The sequence below is a fragment of the Odocoileus virginianus genome, chromosome 16, assembly GCF_023699985.2.
Source record: "Odocoileus virginianus isolate 20LAN1187 ecotype Illinois chromosome 16, Ovbor_1.2, whole genome shotgun sequence".
Taxonomy (NCBI): Eukaryota; Metazoa; Chordata; class Mammalia; order Artiodactyla; family Cervidae; genus Odocoileus; species Odocoileus virginianus.
Genome location: NC_069689.1, coordinates 12,786,866 through 12,800,898, shown reverse-complemented (window position 1 = coordinate 12,800,898; position 14,033 = coordinate 12,786,866). Strand labels below are relative to the sequence as shown.

The 14,033-nt window shown below is 44.3% G+C and overlaps 1 long non-coding RNA gene across 1 annotated transcript in view; it reads right to left on the bottom strand.

Moving 5' to 3' along the window:
- LOC110140582 (uncharacterized) overlaps positions 1-14,033 on the bottom strand; it is a 28,852-nt gene that overhangs the window by 7,894 nt on the left and 6,925 nt on the right. The window contains exon 3 of the long non-coding RNA XR_002314788.2: positions 13,706-13,800. This is a non-coding gene — a long non-coding RNA (uncharacterized lncRNA). The remainder of the gene's footprint in view (positions 1-13,705; positions 13,801-14,033) is intronic.

Sequence of the window (14,033 nt, the reverse complement as noted above, 5' to 3'; positions counted from 1 at the left end):
TGGACTCCTGGTGCTAATGAAAAGCAGAACTCTGCCCTGCGTGGCTGGCGTGGGGCTGAGCACACCACGTGTCTTTGCTCACTAGTCTCCCATCAGCCCAACATCACAGGCAGAAAAACCACAGCCCAGCGTGGTCTGCCCAATGCACACCCTGCCAGGCCAGCAACCCGGCTCGAGTTCAAAGCCCTTTGCCCTGGACAATGTTCCCACACATCTGTAGGGCAACAAGTTTGGAAGCCAAGGGAAGCTGGGCTCCGAGTCCTTTTTGTTGCATTCACACCATTTAAATTTAGAACAGTCTCAGCTCTCCGAAACAATGGGCAGCTACCATTCAGCCATCAGGACGTTTGTAGCAGGAAGAAACGCCCCCTTGGAGTCATCAGCAAAGCTTTGCAACCCTTGTCTTCTTTGTCAGTTGGCACAAGAATGCCTACCTGGAGGTGCTCCCGGGAGGCTCAGGCAAGAGAACAAGTGGGAAGATGCTCAGTAAATACCTCCCTGCTTTGGGTCAGCCAGGTAACATTCACAGTGGCCCTGACCTGTCCTCTCCTGGTGGCTAAGACAGACCGTGTGTTCCAGTGAGAATCAACTTGACGACCTGCCCCTGGCTGCCTCGGGTCTAGCTGTGCCTGCAAAGCTGCAGGATGTGGTCAGCTCGACAGCGAGGCACGCAGAAAAGAGTTTCCCAGAGGCCTTTGCAGCAAAGCCGCAAGTTGGAGAAATAATTTGTTGCCTTTGCTGTCTTTTCATAAGGCAGCCTCTTAAAGCTACCAAAAAGAAAAAAAAAAAAAGTCATTTTCTTCCAAAATGGAATTCCTTCTCATGAAAGGGTAAGCATGGAAATTATTAAGCCTAAGAGACAATCTCCTTTGCCAACTACGAAATCTCACCAGGACATTGGACAGTCTGTACAGAGAAGAATCTGAACTCCTTTATGAGAGCACCAGGCGGTCCTTTCAATATTAGTAAAACATAGCTCATCTGGTCAAGAAGCAAAACCAAGACAGCTTAGAAGGGCTGCTTGGACATCAAACCCATCTAACAAAATGGTGCTTTGATGAGTTCCATGTAAATGAATCCAAAACATGTGATTTAAAGGTCCTCAAAACAGAGGAGGCTTGGAAAAAGGGCAGCAGCAGACTGTCCTTTAGAAAACCACACTCGGGGCTGAACCAAACCCAAATGCTTAAAAGATTTTTAACTGTGGTCTTGTGGCCCAGCCATTAATTCTGAAGCTCAGAGTGGACTCTGGGTGCCTACAGAAGACAATGAAACTCAGGGACGAAGCCCTCCTTGTGTGACCCACCCACCAACCCAGGTGTCTGGAAAGGGAAGTAAACCGACACCAACTCTCCACCTTTCTTCTGTTTTCTTGTCATTCCCAAGGCAGTGTGGCTTTGGAGCAAAGGATTCCTGAGTGACAGGAAGGGCAGTCTGCATGATGTCTTCACCAAGCCTCTTCCTTGCATCACCAAGGTCATGTCTCTTCTTGTCTCCTGTCCTTCGTGCAAGTTGTTGCTCAGTCACCGAATCCTGTCCAACTCTCTGCAACTCCACGGACTGCAGCACACCAGGCCTCCCTGTCCTTCACCATCTCCTGGAGCTTGCTCAAACTCATGTCCATTGAGTTGGTGATGACATCCAACCACCTCATCCTCTGTCATCCCTTTTTCCTCCCGCCTTCAGTCTTTCCCAGCATCAGGATCTTTTCCAATGAGTCAACTCTTCTCATCAGGTGGCCAAACTACTGAAGTTTCAGCTTCAGCATGAGTCCTTCCAATGAATAGTCAGGGTTGATTTCCTTTAGGATTGACTGGTTTGATCTCCTTGTTGTCTAAGTGACTCTCAGGAGTCTTCTCCAGCACCACAGTTAGAAAGCATCGATTCCTACAAGACCAGGACTCATTCTGCAACTGCTCAGGAAGGAGAGGCTGGAGCCTTGGTATTTTGAAACGTAGCCAAGATAGGTGGTGGGAATGGGCCCAGAGAGGGAGGTGACAGGAAACAGGCCCAGAGTCACAGTGCCATTCTCAAGGAGTCAGGATGGCGAGCAGTGCCCTTTTGGGGAGCAGAGACCTTGTATCTGGAGACTAAGCTGGAAGAAAAGGAGGGGACTTAAGCCCAGATCTTGATGTACACATGGTCGGGGTCCCTGGAAAACAGATGTTGAGAGTCGCGTCCAGGGGTGCTCTTGGGAACACCAGGTCGGGAGGGGTAGCAAAGAAGTTCAGGAAAGCAAGACTGGACAGAGGGAAAATTGAACTACAAGGCAGTTATAAGGAAAGCAGCTGTTGACACCACAGGAAGCTCTGGGGCTAAGATGGACCTTCAGAGATAGTCCAAATGCAGGTGAAGGGGCTGGACTTTCATGCCTTGGCATTATCCAGACATCTACCAGGTTGAGGGTGTTTAGGCTTGGCCAAGGAAGCTTCCTGAGGCTGAGGGTAATGTCCAGAATGGGATGACATAGCCAACGCTCCAAGTGTCCGAGGAGTTGAGAGCCCCTGACCTGAAGCAGGCTCTCGGCAGCTCACAACAGCATCCGCTACAGAGCCCTGGACCCACTTGTTTCACAAACTAAGTCACAGTATCTGGGAACAGCTGGTTGGCCTCCCTTTCCTGAGAAAAATGACAAGAGGAAGGAAGGTTAATAGGACAAACTCCATCCGCTGCAATGCGTCCTGTACGCTGTTCTTACTGACCGGCGTCTCTCTGGGTCCAGGTGACTGACCTAAGATGAACCACTTCACTTCACCAGCGGTAAAAACTAATGTAAGGAAGCAAGGGAGGTAGGACTGGACAGAGGGAGATGCTGAACTCTGAGGAGTCCTGTGTGTGTGTACTCTTTGAGACCCCATGAACTGTAGCCCACCAGGCTCCTCTGTCCATGGGATTCTCCGGGCAAGAACACTGGAGTCGGTTGCCATTTCTTCCTCCAAGGGATCTTCCCAACCCAGGGATCGAACCCAGCATCTCTAGCATCTCTTGCATTGGCAGGTGGGTGCTTTGCCACTGCAAAGGAGGAGTCCCATCCGACCTAATTAGGGATCTGACCCTGGCATAGTGGGTGTGAAGGTTTTGAGGATTCAACTTCTTCTGGAACACTCTGCTGCTCTTATAATGAAGACCTGGGCCTGATCCTCAACTTGCCTACCCTCCAGGAGGAAAACTCTCTTTATAGGTTGCCCTCTGGCCTTCACACCTAGCCTTTAATTGATGCTTAGTCACCCTCAGCCATGCATTGTCTCTCTGTAATGTATTGGCTGCTCCCAGGGACAAGCACCCCATTCCATAATACTTTTAACCACTACCCCTCCCTCCTCACCTGAGAAATTACACCTGCCTGTCCTTCTTTTTCTCCAATACTCCATCCCATTTCATCAGCAGCAAAAGGTTTGATCCTCAGAGCCTGTGAATCTATTCCTTTGAGTGGCAGAAGTGACTTTGCTGATGTGATTAGGGACACTGAGATGGGGAGGTGATCCTGGGTGACTTGGGTCCAGTGTCATCACAGAGGTGCTCATGAGACAGGCAGGAAGGTCAGAATGGGGGATTCAAAGATGCGATGCTGCCGGCTTTGAAGATGGGGAGGTTCCATGAGCCCAGAACCAGGAGCTCCCAGAAAGTGAAAAAGTCAAGGAGATGGTTTCTCCCCTGGAGCCTACAAAAGGCGCAAGGCCCTGTGACACCCTGTTTTGATTCAGTGAGACCTGTTTCAGGCCTGTGACTGCTGAGGAGAGATGAGGGGCTGCTGGGGAAAGGGAGCAGGAGATGTGAGAGGCAGCCATGGACTTGGGGGCACCAGTGACCATGGCGGGTAAGAGGGGATAGTAACGTCACCCGCAGGTGTCTACTGGTCGACACTCATGCAGAGATGTGAAGAAAGAAGGAAGAAACAGGAACTGGAGGAGAGGGTGATGTCTGAGGTCGGTGACACTTCCTTTGAGGTCGGCAATCCTTAGATCACCTTTGGGATGCTCTGGAGGTCGAATGAGGGAGGGGCGGGGGGGAAAGGGAGGCCACATGCTATGCTTCAGCCTCGTGAAGGTACCAGCATTGGAAAGGCTGGGAGGCAAGGAGATCGGTTTAAACCCATGACACCAGCCCTCTGCCCAGTGTCCGCCTGGACGGGGGTCTCCTGTCTGAGCATCTGCAGAATCAGGGAACCAAGTCCCTCAAACGTGGGTGAGTTGGCTCAGCTGCTTTCAAAGCTCCTCTTTAAGAGGGAAGCATGAATGGAGAGAGTAACATGGAAACTTAACATTACCATATGTAACGTGGATCACCAACGGGAATTTGCTGTATGTCTCAGGGAACTCAACCAGGGGTTCTGTATCAACCTAGAGGGGTGGGATGAGAAGGGAGATGGGAGGGAGGTTTCAAGAGGCAGAGGACATATATATATGTATATATGTTAGGTAATATATATATTACCTATGGCTGATTCATGTTGATACATGGCAGAAAACAACAAAATTCTGTAAAGCAGTTATCCTTTAATTAAAAAATAAATAACAAAATCAGATTTAAAATCAGACCTTAGTGTCTGCCAAAGTCAGCTTCCTATTGGTGTGTGTCCTGTTTTTGCTCTCCCAAGCCCCTCCAATGGCCTCTTTTCTCAGGCAGCGCCCCCTCCCCGGCCTCGAGAAACTGTGGTCATGATTCTGCACTGCTCCCATTGAAATGTGCACACCCCCCTTCATTCAATCTTTCCATCCTTCCCCTTTTGTACAGGTGACACAATGTCAGCTTCCCCCTCTGAGACTTCCCACTGATGGCTTTACTATAACCATCCTCCAATTTGCTTTTTTTTTTTTTAACTACACCCACTCCCCACTCGGAAGTGATCTAACACCCGAGGCATAAGGGAACAAAGCAGAAAAGCCTAGAGCTCCCATCTCCCTCACTCAAAACTCTGAAGCCCTTGTAACGCAGTCTCAGATTCCATTAGCTTTTTATGAACTGGCATGTCATTCCGCAGACCTGTATTGAATAAGGTCCCCAAGGCACTTCCCTCATGTGTTTCTACAAAGCCGAGTGGCCCCATCCTGACCTTGCGCTTTGGTTGTTTGAGCTGATGCGTGAGAGGTCGCATTTATCGAGGTTCCAAGGCACAGAGGGTTTTGTGATCGTGGTTCTGTCTTCCCCACTGGGTCCAGGTTCCTGCAAAGCCTCGGCCCTGTCCCTTGCACTTGGGAAACGCTAGGACCTGCCACTAAAGTCACAGCCAATGAGAAGGGGGCTGGGGGAGCGATGGAGGAATGCGGGAAGGTCAGCAAAAGCAAAAAAGGCAGGAGGGTTATGGGAAGAGCAGAGGGGGAACCGAGGGGACGTGCCATACCTGGGGGAGTCAGGTAGGCCTGAGGCATAATGGGAAGTGACTGAGAGCGGTAGGCAGGCTCAGGAGCTCGGGAGCCCAGGGTGGGTCAGGGAGGCCATCACTCAGAGGTTCCGGATGGCAGAACCTAGGCAGGCGAGGGGACAGAGACCAGATGATGTGGAGGGGGGCAGCATGTGGTCCGAGGCCATGCCAGCTGGTCTGTTCAGCCTCCTGGGAAGAAGATACCCTGCCTGCTCTCTGAAGCTGTGGACATTGGGTCTCTGGGCTGCAAAAATCTAAGTCCAGCCCCATCAGAAAGTGAGGTCAAGATCAGGATTGTCATGGGGCCTGGAGTGAGGCTGGGCTGAATCCTCCCATGGGAGCTATGCAACAGGCTGTAGGGAGCGCAGGAACTGGGAAACCTGAGGCAGCATGTGAACGAGAAGAAAAAGGATGGGAATTAAATGAAATGATCTAGGAAAAGCCTTCCACACTGTGCTCAGCACTTAGTAAATATTCCTTTCATGGTGACAGTGATGGTGGCAGGGGTTGAAATGAGGGAAATCAGGAAGAAAAAGAGTGAATGAAGGAAAGAGGAGCGGAAAGGAAATAACCTGATATTTACCAAGGGTCTATTATATGCTCTTGGCACCCGCTAGCTGCCTTCATCTTCTCTAGTTCCATTAATCCTGCTCAGCAGTTTGATGAGATGGGTGGACTTACTCCATTTTACTAATGGGGAAACCAAAGCTCAAAGGCTGCAGGCAACTGCCCAGCTGAAAATTGCCATAGCAGGATTCAAGTTCTGGGCAATTGGAAAGCTCCTGCCTTCTAGTGAGGAGGAGATACAGAAGGTGCTGATGACCAGCTCCAGAGAACCAGCTGGCTAGACACAGAAAATTCAAAGATGGGTTCTGACCCTGGGGATCTCTAGGAGGTCAGGAAAGAGGCTCTACACAATGGAGGCGGTCTGAACAACGATCCCATCAAATTCAGACCGTGCAGTGATAAAGGCACACAGCATCCTGGGAGCCCAGAGGAGTCAGGGAAAGAAGACTTCCTGGGGGAAGTGACCTTTGAACTGAGCTGTGTGATGACTGTCCATTTTCCCAGAAGATGGAGGCACATTTGGTTTAAGGCAGTGTGTGGAAACGGGCAGCTCTCTAACAGTCTGTCCTGCCTTCTGCTCCATCCCTAATCCACCCACCTTCCACAGCAGTCCAGATCAATGGTGTGTGTGTGTGCTCAGTCGCTCAGTCATGTCCAACTCTTTGTGGCCCCGTGGACTGTAGCCCATGAGGCTCCTCTGTCCACGGGATTTCCCAAGCAAGAATACTGGAGTGGGCAGCCATTCCCTTCTCCAGGGGATCTTCCCAACCCAGGGATTGAACCCACGTCACTTGCAACTCCTGCATCATCAGGCAGATTCTTTACCACCTGAGAAACCCGAATCAAGGATGACTACTCCAAATGTTACTAGTAACATCTTCCCAGTCTTTGTTCCCCTTTCTCTCCAAGAAACTTTCAGACTCCATCTTTCCTCCCACAGTACATCTGGCCTCTGGCTAGAAAAAGAGCTTTTTGTGGCTGAGCCATCCACTGCACTGGGTCTCCATCAGAGGAGAAAGAAGATTCCTACGTTTGGGGCAAGGGTATAAATCAATTCACAGAGCACAAGAGGAATAGAATAAACAGTATCTCACCCAAATCAGTTATGTAATATTTAAAAGGCAGCTCTCAAATAGGAAGAACAGTTATCTATTATGAACATTTTCCATTTTTAGTGGTAATTGAAGTTTTTCATCCGCAGCTCAAGCTAAAAGCACCAACATATTGTGGTGGTCGCCGCCCATTCGAATGCAATTAGAGAATTTAATCAAACTCCACAGGCAAGTGCAGTGCCAGCCAGGCTATTTTTGAATTTTTCAATCTAGCATCATTTGGGGACTTTTTAATTGTTAGTTGGGTTTATTTATTGAACTCAGGCTTAAAAGAAAAATAAACAGCAAGGAGGCAAGAAGTGGCTGGAAAGGCGAGAAGAATCCAATCCGTGAGATTTAATAAAGTCTGTCCTTGTTAGTGCCAGCGGTGGAGAAACTCCAATGAATTCAAATTTCAACTGGGTCTCTAAACATCACATTATTTACATCTTTCATCTATTATGATATTTCAAATAAGATTGTTGTAAAATTGCCCCAACTTTGGGCAACCGTAGATCATAAAATAGGACCATTATTGCATTAAAAGAGAGGAACTGTATCTCATTTAAAACACATAAGCACATAATTTCATAGATGTATATCTGTAGCTGGATATCTATCTATGAACAATGAAATTGCCCCAAAATTAAAAGCCTCTGGCTATATATTTGTAAACACAATCAGATCACAATCCAATAAAGGGGCCCTTTTGAATTAATGTGCATCACATGACCTTCCTATCATTACATTTATAACTTCCCTTTTGAACAGCTTACTGCCTCCTCTTTGTCTCTGTAAAAATGCAGGGGTTTTTGTGTGTATTTTCTTGTTTCCTTTGGCTAAAGGTATATAGAACCATGCTTGTTTTTAAGGCAAGAAAATTGGATCATAATTGTGGGAAATACCAAAAGAAAGAAAGAAAGTCACTCTTTTATACCTGCATATATGGAGAGTCTCCATCTAATTTCTCATCTCTTCTGACATAAAACACTTTGCATTTTAAAAAGAACCTGTCACCTCACTCATTTTTATGATTCTGATAATGAGAATGGGACTTACATTGTTAACCGGGAAAGCGCAGTGATTTTATATGCACATTAAAAGGGAAAGACCGTTCCTTTAATTTAGATCATTTAAAACAAAACTTTCCAAGTGCAACCTTTTTGTTGTAATTCATTCATCTCTAGTTGTTCAGTGCTCATGGGAAAGACTTTCCTGAGACACAGGATTCAAATAAGTGAATAAGGCATCCTCTTCCACAAAGTCACATCCTGAGGAGGCTGAAATACTATGTGAGCTTCCTGCAGGAAATCCCAGAGTCCAGGGGAAGGAGTCCTCACTGGGGGTCAAGAGAGCTAGCTACCACCTGTGCTCTGCCCCACGTGGGGTCTCCAAATACACAAGAGCCACTCAGCCCCAAGTCACCAAAAACCAATCAGTGAAGCAAAAAGTGAACTCATTGTTCTATGTGTCTCCAAAGTATATGGTGGATAGATCCAGGACTGGTTGGATCCAGGAGCTTCCACAATGCACTGGGAATCTAGTCTAGCCCCACTGATTGGCTCTGTTTTCCTTCATGTTGTCTTTATTATCGGGATCTGTGTGGTTGCCCTTAGTAGGTAGAGGCTTGCACTTTCCTTGCTGCTATTTTGCTCTCAGAAAATAGGATTCCTACTCACTTGGTCACACCAGTAAAAATCCCAGTGTTCCCTCCCATCGATCACCTGGAGTCACTGCCACCTCTGAACTTATCATGGTGCCCAGGGCAAAGAAATGCACTGTGAGCCCTTGTCCAGGGCCATCACAAATCCTTAGGTGTATTGGGGTTTCATAAGGTGATGAACTACTGGCTTAGGAAATAAATTCTGAAGTCCAATTGCTAATGAGCTGCTTCCCACGCATTCATCTACAATCAAGATCTTGGTTCTGACTTAGAAGTTAAACTCCTGTGGGAGTTATTCGAACCTCTGTTTTCTTGTCTGTAAATTGGTTATGATACTGCCTCTCCCATAGATTGTAAGTGAGATTACATATGTGAAAGTATTTAGCAGAGTGCAAATAAGGAGCATTATATAATACTAGACCTTAACTGCACATTATTGTTATGAGATCTTATGCAAAGTGAATCAACAGATGACAGCTATCAGTATCCAAATGAGTCACAACAGGTAACCTTAGTCATACCTGCCCCCATGTCTGACAATTCTCAAGGAAAGAAGCATTGGGGTCTGTAATACCATCTCATCATAGTTAAAGAAAATGTTTTTTATAATCAGCTTCAATGTGCACAACCTTGTCCTTGATCCCACTGTTTGGCTCCATTTCTTTTAGACTTAACCTGAGTTATAAAGCATTTCAGCTATTCTTGGGAAAGATGTTAGGAACAGGAAAGGTCAGTTTATAGTCATTACTAGAATTCCAGTCTGGAGAACGGGCAGCTCAGATGGGCAACTCTCATCTTAAAATGGGGATGAAAAAAAATTAGCTTTGCCTTTTTTATCCATTGTGATTGCTTCTTTATTTTAGAATTTTGACTTAATTTATTTAGTAAGTATAATATGTGATCGTTGTGAAAATTTTCCAGCAATACAAAAGAAGTGCAAAGGGGCTAGTAAAAAAATTATCTAAAATTCCACCTTTCAGAAACAATGGTCATCAATATTTGGTAAACACTACTCCAGCCTTTATTCTATGTTCAAAGATAGATAAAAGGACAGAGACGTGATAAAGTGAAAGAAAGATATGGGGACAAAAACAGGAATACATCATGTACATTATTTTTAATATTTAAAAGTACTAAATTCTCTTTAAGTTTTAGCTGAATGGAGGAAAAAAGAAGCCAAAGTAAAATTGAAAAACTTATTTCAAATCCATTTTCTTCACTACAAGGAATATGATTTCTTTTCTAAAATCTTCCTCTAAACTAAGAAAAGAGATTATAACACACATTGAAATCATCTTTAAATTCCATTTTCGTTTTACACTATATTTCTCACTCCCTACCTTTCAACATACATCAGCTGTGTTACTAGTATTCAGCTTTACACTATTTATGGCTTGTTCCTTGAAGAAAATTTCATTTGGTCAGTCTTAGCCTTATATTTAAAGACTATGATGTTTACCATCTAACCATGATGTCACGATCCCTGGATTGTTTATTTTAGTTCATCTTTTAGTTGCCTAGATTTAAACTTTAAGGTAAATTAGGATGTTTAATTGGAGAAATAAACTGTGTTTATTTTCCCTGAAAGATTCCTAAGTTGATACAATCGGCAAGTTTGTACATGCTTGTCAATATTTCTAAAACTTTTATATCTGAATTTTAAAACAGTGCAATTTGGCTTAAAAATTGCTTTATTATGGGACTTCCCTGATGGTCCAGTGGTTAAGGCTCTGCCCTTCCATTACAGAGGGTATGGGTGGGTTCAAACCCTGGTCAGGGACCCTAGATCCTGTTTGATGCAAGGTGCAGCCAAAAAATTAAATTAAATTAAATTTCAAAATTCTGCCTTCTTCTGATTGAAATAAAGAGGTTTTTGTTTCAGGTTGGTTCAGTTCAGGTCAGTCACTCAGTCATGTCCAGCTCTTTGTGACCCCATGGACTGCAGCAAGCCAGGCTTCCCTGTCTACCACCAACTCCCAGAGCTTGCTCAAACTCACTTCCATCAGGTCAGTGATGCCATCCAACCATCTCATCCTTTGTTATCCCCTTCTCCTGCTGCCTTAAATCTTTCCCAGCATCAGGGTCTTTTCCAATGAGTCAATTCTTTGCATCAGGTGGCCAAAGAATTGGAACTTCAGCATCAGTCCTTCCAGTGAGTACTCAGGACTGATCGCCTTTAGGGTTGACTGTTTCGAAATCCTTGCAGTCCAAGGGACTCTCAATAGTCTTCTCCAACATCAAAGTTCAAAAGCATCAATTCTTCAATGCTCAGCCTTTTTATGGTCCAACTCACACATCCATACATGACTACTAGAAAAACCATAGCTTTGACTAGGCTGACCTTTGTTGGCAAAGTAATATTTCTGCTTTTTAATATGTTGTCTAGATTGGTCATAGCTTTTCTTCCAAGGAGCAAGTGCCTTTTAATTTCATGGCTTCAATCACTATCTGCAGTGATTTTGGAGCCCAAGAAAATAAAGCCTGTCACTGTTTCCATTGTTTCCCCATCTATTTGCCATGAAGTGATGGGACTGGATGCCATGATCTTCATTTTTTCAATGTTGAGTTTTAAGGCAGCTTTTTCACTCTCCTCTTTCACTTTCATCAAGAGACTCTTCAGTTCCTCTTCTCTTTCTGCCACAAGGGTGGTGTCATCTGCCTATCTAAGGTTATTGATATTTCTCCCAGCAATCTTGATTCCAGCTTGTGCTTCATCCAGCCTGGCATTTCACATGATGTACTCTGCAGATAAGTTAAATAAGCAGGGCGACAATATACAGCCTTGACGTACTCCTTTCCTAATGTGGAACCAGTCCATTGTCCCATGTCCAGTTCTAACTGCTGCCTCTTGACCCACATACAGATTTCTCAGGAGGCAGGTCAGGTGGTCTGGTATTCCCATCTCTTGAAGCATTTTCCACAGTTTGTTGTGATCCACACAGTCAAAGGCATTGGCATAGTCAATAAAGCAGAAGTAGATGTTAGAACTGGCTTAAAATTCTTGAAGCCCACCTTTTATTCCTATATTTACCATTTGGTAGACACTAGACTTCTGGCTTGGAATGTAGTTGTGGAAAATTCTAAGATAACCCTCTTTTTCTCCTTTACATCTTAAAACTTGCATTTTCTCATAGAAAACAATAGAATTCTAGCCTTCTTGAAATTCAGTTTTTTCATGGTGGTATACATTATTGTCACTCACTCATTCTATATCATGCTTTCCTGGGACATTCTGTGCTTTCTGATCAGCCCTTTATTTATCTAAGTAAAGTTTTCTTCCGTTATATCATTTAATATGTTTCTGTGTAACTTGTTCTGGTCTCTTCCTAAAGATACACAAATCTGTACATTGTCATACTTCTCTTATCTACCTATCAATTATAAATATACGTCATCTTTTATATCATTTTCATATCCTTATACTTTGAAAGTGGGAAGGTATTTTTGGTCGACACAGTAACTAGGGCAAAGATGGGCATAACTGGCACTTGGGGGATGAGGGCTGAGAATCCTAAACGTCCTTAAACAACAGGAATCTAGCCCTATGATGCAAGTCCTGTTCGAAATGCCAACAGGGCCTGCAGAGCTAGCCAGGCCATCATATCTTTGATGATGCTTTCTGTCATATTAACTCTAATTTTTAAAGACTCTAATAGGGCTTTAATTTATGTAACATTTGTCTTTTACACATCAGGGTTTTTTTTTTCTTGAGTTCTGCCAGTTTACTTTATGTTGTTTTACAATTTCTTCTTGTGCTCTATCTTAAAAGGTTTATACTTTCAATAATATTTTCAACATTATAGAGAAGCATTTGTCTAAACTTTTTCACTATCTTCTTGGGCAGTTTATGTTATATATTCCTTTGATGTGCCCTTTGATGGACAACTTTTTCCCTCCATGTTTAGTTATTTCATTTTTATCATTAGTAGGTCCCAGCCTAGTTCCTCTGTGTAACCACCCATGTGTTGACTTGGAGCAAAGGGTAAAGATAATTAACTGTAGACATCGCCTGTGGTCTGGAGTCTCTTGGTTACTACATATGATTTTTTTTCTTTCTTTTCTTTTTTTTTTTTTTTTTGCCCTGAGTGATGTCTCTATCCTGCTTGACTTTCGAGAGGGAACTTCTCTTCGCCACTGGAGGTCTCTGCATTTGGTCCAGCATCTCTCACCTTTCTGTCCGCCTCTAAGTTGCTTTATATCCAGCACTTTTCTCAAACCAGGAACCTTAGATCAGAGTATCACAAATGGCATATTGGGTTAGAGTATCCTGTTCCTCCACCATCCCATCACTGTGTGATGTCAAGCTGAGTCCACCTGTGCCCTAGATGATGTTGTCATAATCAGTGGGTCATTGGATATGCTTTTTAACCCTGGGTCACTTATTCTTGGGGATATGAGTGTCCTACTCAGGGTTCAAGGAGATGGGTTCCAGCTCTGGGCACTCTCCAACAATTAGCATTTCACAGGTTTTGGAAGGCATGCTTTACATTCTATGGTTTGGGACTCTGCCTTATTCTGGTTTTTAGGGAAGTAAAAAGTTATTTTCTTTTCTTTGTTGGCTACATTTTGAAAAATAGTAATACAGAAAAACTTCCTAACCCAAATTTGTTTAATCAGAAGCTTGACTTGAGTCTTATATAGGAAAAAAGAATTTCCAATTTCAAAGGGTCTTCGTGCAACTCAGATCAAGCTGCATAACCTCAATCCTCAGTTTTTTAACTCTGTCTCAACTTCCTCATCTGTAAAATGGGCATAATAATCAGCCCCATCTCCATAGATTTGTCTTGAGAATCAAACAAACAGATGCATGAAAAAACCTCAACACAGCCCATGGCACCAAAGAAGTACTCAGTAAATACCTCCTATTATTATTATTATTATTCTCATAACAACTCTATGAAGGAGATATCACTGTCCTCATGTTACAGAGGCTAAATGGCTTTCCCAAGCTTTCACAGTAAATCAGTGTAAAACAAACTTTCACATCCCAAACCAATGCTCTACCCAATGCTGGAAACATACCTGTAAAGAGCTTCTCATCAAACACTTTCAGATTCAGTAGAACTTTGAATCAAAATGTATCCATTTTACAGATGAGAGACACCAAAAGCTGAGTCCTGTAAGGCCAAACAGCTAATGAGTCACAGAGTCAGGACTGGAACATGGACCTCTAGCAATCCAGGGCATCTGGAAAGATGTGAATGGACCAGTGAATTTATGTCCCAACGGTATCTGTACCTGAAGACAGGTATGGAGAAAGAGAGGCAGAGAGGTGACAGGAAGGCAGGAGGATCCTACATTTATCCTAATTAAGTGTAGACTAGTCATTTCACTTCCCCAAGTCTCCCAT